Raw genomic sequence first — 7,794 nt, forward strand, 5'->3', positions numbered from 1 at the left:
AGAATTCCCCAGCCGGTATGGAGTTGAAGTCCACACCTCTTGAAGTTATCAAGGTTGAGAGAAACTGCATTAAAGTACAGGTAGTCCTCGACTTATGACCATAATTGAGGCCAACATTTCTGTGACTAAGTGAGACATTTGTTAAGTGAGTTTTGCTCCATTTTACAGCCTTTCTTGCCACAGTTGTTCAGTGAACCACTGCAGTTGTTAAGCTAGTGATACTGTTGTTAAGTGAATCTGGCTTCCCCATTGGCTTTGCTTGAGACGGTCACATGACCCTGGGACACTGCAACTGTCATAAATATGAATCAGTTGCAGTATTCTCAGAAGATAAGTTTTCTCCACCATCAAAGTTCAAAAGTATCAATGCTTTTCCTGTTCTGCTTTTTTAAAAATTTAGAATTCACTTTCATAAAGTGTCATAGAGAATATTGTGGGTGGCATTATTCTGTAGATAAAAGATATATCATCACATTTGAATATGTTTCCCAAGACCTTTGTGGCTCTCTACCAAATGCTAATCTGTAGCATGTTTCTTGACAGCTTGTTCTTCTGCTTTTGACGGTTGATCCCAGAAGATGAAGCTATCCACCACTTCAATAACTTTACTGACAGTTCTAAGACTTATTATTATTCCTGTTGTTGTCATTAGTTAGATCTTCGTTAATCTTAGTCTCATTTTGAACTCCTTGATGTTCATTACTAGATTTAGCAGATCCTTTGCATCTTCAAAGGAGTGGGCAGCTGATAGCTCAACAAGCAGCAAGCACCTATGATTTGCCTATTAAGCTATAATATGGTTGCTTAGTAGTGATGTGTTGTTAAACCTACATTTAATATTTAGCATATTGGGTGAATCCAGGCAAAGCTTCATCCAGTTGTTCACCATGGGGTGGGGATCAGGTCCAAGGCCAATAGTGCCTTTAGAGAATTTTAGACCTTAAACTCAGAGGAGTGATTACATTTATTTATTTATTTATTTATGAGACTTATATACCGCTTTAAGTGCAAGCACTCTCTAAGCGGTGTACACCAGTAAGCAATGTATATATATATTTACATTGCCCCCAACAATCTGGGTCCTCATTTTACCTACCCGGAAGGATGGAAGGCTGAGTCAACCTTGAGCCGGTGAGATTTGAACCGCTGACCTGCTGAACACAGTCAGCTAAAGTGGCCTGCAGTACTGCACTCTAACTGCTGCGCCACCTCACATTGGGACTAGAATTGGGGAATAAGCCCCATTTGTTGTAGGAAATGCAGAAAAAAACCAACAAATAAAACAAGCATCCATTCCTATTGCTTTTAGAAAGCTAGTACATTAAAATGTGTCTTTTTGGAAATAGTCTATTCCAGTTGTTCTCAACATTTTCTTCACTGAGGATCTCCTTTAAATACCTTTTGTGGCCATGGATTACAAAGTCTTAACTAAAAATTTAAATCATAACATTTCTTCAAATCTTTGTGGATCCCCTGTGATGACATTGCGTGCCCCCCCCCCCAGATCCTGGCCTATTCCATCATTTATAACATGGTGGTCAACTGGAGATAAAGACTGAGCTTCTCTTAAAGACAAACATGAGGCTGAAGACAAAGGGAGGCCAGCATTGAAGTAGAGCAGACAGATGAGTTAAGGAAGGTGATTTTTGAGTAAGCTTTGATACCTGGAGAATAGATCTAGAGTGGTTTCAGGCAGAGAATTCCCATCCCTGCTGCCTTTCCATCCTTCCTTATTATGGTAAGAAGACAAACAAGCAAATGGCATGATGGGAAAACACAGGAAGATTACAGATGGGAGACTACAACAACTTGACCTTCCCATAAAATTCTTTAAGTGAGACTGGACAATTGCACAGTAAAACTCTTGTCAGGACATATGCCCTAAACTGTTCTAAGAACATAGACCAAATGCCTACAGATACTTCTCCCTTGTTACTCATTAATTAAAAGTCATACTTGCTTTTATGGCCAAATAATTCTTTATGCAGCATCCGATGTCTACTATTTCATTTCAACCTGTGTGCTGTTTTCTCATGCGTCAATGGTTTTTTTTCCCCTGGGAGCAACATTAAAATAATTTGTAATAATATAGACACTTTCATATAAACTTGATAGTAATTTCTGTCATGCACCGATTACAGAAAGCCATGGACTGCAGCCAGCTTTATCCTGTCTGTGTCTACATGAAAGCAACACCCAGATTATAAAGGAGATGCATCAGGATAAAGTGATAATATTAAAATCTAGCTGCTCTGTTTCAGGCTATAGAAAGAGCATTTAATTTAGTATTCCTTAATGAAGAAATTTCAAATATAAGCTGGAATTTTTCCCCTGACATGCTAGTTTATTTTATGCATGAAGATTTATTTTATTATTTAATTTATATCCTACCTTTACTTTGCACAGAATAATGTAGTGTAAATAATGCTCCTGCATCCTATTTTCTCTACATTAACCAGGTGAAGTAAGGTGAGTTGAGAGATAATGACCGCCCCCAAATCACCCTAGAATTTATGGTTTCCTAGTTTCTAATCCTGCATCTTAACACATACCCCAAACTAGCTCTTGATTGGGAAATATTAGCTGTCCCTGATGTTATGGAGTTGGGCAACTCTAAATGCAATTCATTAAGTGTCATTACCTCCCCAGAGAAGCATTCAAATGTCCTATATGTTACAGCTATTAACAACAGTAATTGGGACTGGGAATTTCTCTCACTATGCAATGCAGTCATAAAACATAATATCATGTGGCTGCATCACTTAGTGATGGCAATCCTAGCAGTCCTCATTGCTGTTATCCAAGGATTGCAGGCCATTAACACAGTGTTTCTTTAATGGTGCAGAATGGAGGAGAGATCACCTGGTATCCTACTTTCCATCTCTATTCTGCTGCCATTATATACATGAAAGGGTTAAAGCTGGAATAACCAAAGGGCCCTCTCTTGGGACTGTCTATGCTAATTGTCCACATTATTATTTTCAGTCACTCTGGAAAGTTCCTTTATATAAAGATAATGCAGATCAGGAATTAACATTTTTTTTCAGATCATGGAACTTATTTTTTTTTAAATTCCCAAAACTCCTGATCAAGAGTGGCAAAGCACCAATGTTGGAAAATTAGTAATAAAACAAAAAATAAACTATTTATTGCTCACCCAAAAATTAACATTTCCTATGTACGAAAACAAGACTCGCATTTCAGAATTATTTGGGAAGTTAATGCTTTAGCCAAACAAATCAATGTTGAATGACTGGGTGTAATTGCTTTTTCTGAGATCATTGTTCAATATTTGGAACAATTAATGCTACTTCTCAACATAGATCATCATTCTTGTATATGGTTGCGTTTTAACTTCTGTAGGGTTCTGTCACAAAGATAGGTTGTTGCAAACAACAAGATATAGGTAGTCCTCAACTTTCAACAATTCATTTAGTGACCATTTGAAGTTACAATGACACTGAAAAAAGGGACTTAGAACTGTTTTTCATACTTACAACCATTGGCAATTGGCATGTAGTTATGACAGTTGTACCATCCCGAGGTCATGTGATTACCTTTTGTAACCTTCCCAGCTGGCTTTTGACAAGCAAAGTAAATTGGGGAAGCCAGGTTCCACTTAATGACTGCATGATTCACTTAACAAATGTGGCAAGAAAGATCATCAAACGGGGCAAAACTCACTCTTGCTTAGCCTTGGAATTTTGGGGCTCAACTGTGGTCTTAAATCAAAGAATACCTGTATTGACTGCCAATTTCAAGGTATTCCTTTAAAAACTCTACCCAGAAATTCATAGGAGATAATGTTACTTGCAATGTGAAATTAGTTGAAATCTCTTCAGCCATTCCTTAGCCTTTAAAGGCAATTCAGATGCGACTCAACGGGACTTATGCCTAAGTAGGTGTGGATTGGATGCCACCTTGATGATTAAGCAGACTTTGTGGGGGACACACAGATGCATGTACACAAATCCAGTCTGCAACTTGAAACGTGAAGAGGGAGGCACTTCCTGGAATTGCTCTTGTGCTACTAAGCAAGTCAGAAACTTGTACCGATTTCTAACAGCCTCTGCTCTTAGCTCCCTCTGCTATCATGTCCTGCTTAATGCCTAGAGAAATGTTTATCTGAGTTCAGGGGAGGGGCAGGCAGAAATTTGGCTTGTGTACTTGTGCCTGTGGGGAGATTCAAGAGACAGGCAGCTTGTGAACACGGGTGATGACAAATGCGGGTAACATCCTGTCGGAGATAGAGGAAGAACCGCGTCAGATTAAGGGTTGGGTTTTTTTCTCCCCTGTAGAATCCAGTGAAGTTCTCCCCTGGTTTCCCCAGAATCCTCTTTGAAGAATCCCAGTGTAAATAGTTGTCATTAAGTTTACTTGAGGGACCATCTATCTCTCATAGTATCTTCCTAGCTGATTCGGTCCTGTTCTAGGCTTCTTTAATTAAGCAATGGGACTCTGTTGGTCAAAAAGCCAAGGACATGGTTCTTCACCCTGTCTTTGGTGTAAGGAGAAGGAAATACATTGTTTCATCACTCTCACCATCTTTATTTTTTAATATAAGAGACTCTATGTAGCACAGGGTTCAACTTGGAATATTTGTGTTCTCTGAGCTTGATTGTTTGTTTGCAGACATTTTATTACTTCTCAGGTTGCACTGAAGTATACTGAAGATGTTATCTAGTTAGGATAATGAAATGTCTGCAGGTAAACAACCAAGCTCAGAGAGCACCACAGAGTCCCTTTTATTTTATGTTTTATTGACTTTATGGTAATTTCCTTGTTTGATTGTTGTGAGCCTCCTTAAATTATTGAGAGTTAGGCAGCATACAATTCTTCTTCTTCTTCTTCTTCTTCTTCTTCTTCTTCTTCTTCTTCTTCTTCTTCTTCTTCTTCTTCTTCTTCTTCTTCTTCTTCTTCTTCTTCTACTCCTCCTCCTCCTCCTCCTCCTCCTCCTCCTCCTCCTCCTCCTCCTCCTCCTCCTCCTCCTCCTCCTCCTCTTCTTCTTCTTCTTCTTCTTCTTCTTCTTCTTCTTCTTCTTCTTCTTCTTCTCCTTCTTCCCTAAGCAGGTCAGACCCAAATAGTATTTCAGTTGGCTGTTGATTAAATTGGGAAGTCAAATTGGGAAGAAAGCAAGGCAAACCACTTCCATGTGGTTGCCAAGACACTGACATGGAGGGTAGTCATCAGAAGACTAGCTGGATTCAAATAAATCCTTAATTTCCAAACCTCTGAAAGGTGTACTCAAATACTATTTTCTGAGCTAATGGCTAAAAAAATGAAGTGGATGTGTTCATGTTGAGCTCAATTGAAGGGAGCCAATTAGTCTGTATGTTGCTGCCAATATGACACTGAGCCCTGTCAATCTGTGAAGACCTTGAAATAGCTGACACAACAGAAATCATTTTTTTTCCAAACAGAAAAATGTTTAACAAGCTATTTGCTACAAGATTCCATATAGAATTTATCTTTTTCTTGAGCATGATTTGAATAACATGATTCCATTGTAAGTTATGACAGTTAATGGATTGCATAAAAATGTTCTATCTGTGGTGTTCCAGGTATTGAAGCTGAGGTCCTTTTCTAGAATCTAAGACATATTGGAGCAATCAGAACGAACTCATATTTTTTGTATCCAAAAGAAGATAGATTATCTTGTTGATGGTAAGAGAAATGGAATATTATCAGGCTAATAAAAATCCTTCCTTCCTTCCTTCCTTCAAACAACAAACTCTGCCTATCCCAGAACCGGGGGAAGCACTTTATAGATGGATAAAAATGCCAAATTCAGTCTAAACCTCTAGCTAACTGTGCAACCAACCATAATACCAATTGATTATTATTACTACCATTATATTGTGCCTGAGGAAAATCCAAAGTTTACAACTTGGCATCATCTTTTCAAAGAATCATGAAGCAAGTGATATGCAAGCCTCAGGACTAGAATAAATTTGATATTGAAATAATTAGAAACCAAATCAGATTTGTTCCTAACTTGTTTACTAGGGGCCCCAAAGATTGCCCTCCCTTGTCAGCATTACAAGCAAGGATGGGGGGAAGAAGGCATTTTATTTAGAAAATGTGAGCGGAAGGAAAGGCAAAATATGCCCTTACAAAACAGTAACCCTGATGAAAAAGGCCACAGAAAAATTCTATCAGAATTCTCAGTGCCAAATCTACCACATCACCATAGACCAGGAGTCCCCAGCCCCTAGTCTGTGGACTGGCACTGGGCTGCGGCATGCCAGAAACCAGTCCACACAAATAAGCAAAGCCCCATCCGCAGGATGCAGGCAGCATGCAAAATCATGCCCCCTCTGATCCGTGAAAAAACCTCTCTCCGTGGAACTGATTTTGGTGCCCAAAAGGTTGGGGACCTCTGCCAGAGACTATTGCTAAAATTAGAGTATTAAGAAAAAGGAAGGATGAAAACTGACCTTTGTACATGAGTCTGACCTCCTGACCTCCTTACAGTTCTGTGTTGATTGAAATCACAGGACTGTTGTCAGGAAAAACAAAATAACTTAGCAGTAATTATACATTACCTATATAGTAACTATAATTTTCATAGTTAATGAAGGGAGGATCTCTCTCTGCTGATACTAAGGAATATTGCTCTATATTATTATTTATTTCAGATGTTCCACCACAGTTGAAGCAAATTAAATTAATCCTAATCAATAGGCTAATCCTCACAACTTCCTTTGTCTCATCCCAGCCTTCACTGAAGACAATTTAAATATCAATCTCTTCTAGTTTTTGAAAACTGTTTTTCTCTGTTTTCCCAACAGAATTTCAGCTTGGCCATGAACTATAATGTTTTCTTGACAAAATGGTTAAAATAGTGTTTGCTGTGGAATTCTGGAAGTTGGAAGTCCACACAACTTCAAGTTGAGAAACATTGGATTAAAAGGTTGAAAACTCTCTGCCACTTCAGTGGTTTCACTATCAGTTTTAAAACTAATTGTTACAGCTGTTGTCGTTAGCTGAATTTGTATATGTGATTTTAGTTCTATTTTCTCATTGGGTTCCTTGACTTTTATTAGTAAAGATTGCAGATAGAGTTTTAAATCAACAGAATTTGGTATTATTTTTGACAGAGTAGCTTGCTTAATATTGTATATTATGGCAAGTTTGCATAATTCATATTCATAACTTATTATTTATCTATTGATCAAATTTATATGGCCTCCCATCTCACAAAAAGTGACTCTGGATGGCATATAATTTCTCTTCACTGAGAAATTGTACAGCTATTTATGTCCTGTTGAATTGGGCGGGAAACAGCTAGTCCTCGACTTACAGCCATTAATTTAGCAGTTACAACAGCACTAGAAAAAGTGACTTACAACCGTCCTCACACTTACGATTTTCACAGCTTCCCCATAATCAAGTGATCAAAACTCCAGCTCTTGGCAGTTGTCCATATATTTATAACACTTGCAGCATTGTTCATTTGTAACCTTCCTAGCCAGTTTCTGACTTGCAAAGTCAATGGGGGAGGTCGGCTTCTCTTAATGACCATGAGATTCACTGAACAACTGCAATGGTTCACTTAACAAAAAGTTTGTAAAATGTGACTCATCGCCTTGCTTAGCAACAGATTTTCTGGTCAATTCAGTTGTGGTTGTAAATTGAGGACTATCTGTAGTATTTCCTCCCACTTTGTGGAGAGGGAGGGGCCTGGGGAAGCAGCCCCATCTCCCTTTGAGGGCACCTTGTGCTGCTGAAGGGTGTCCATCTAGGAGTGCGTTCCTAGAGGGGGCGGGGCAGGAGAATATCCACATACCTTTA

The sequence above is a fragment of the Crotalus tigris genome, unplaced genomic scaffold (assembly GCF_016545835.1).
Source record: "Crotalus tigris isolate CLP2741 ecotype Arizona unplaced genomic scaffold, ASM1654583v1 scf7180000024438.1716836, whole genome shotgun sequence".
Lineage (NCBI taxonomy): Eukaryota > Metazoa > Chordata > Lepidosauria > Squamata > Viperidae > Crotalus > Crotalus tigris.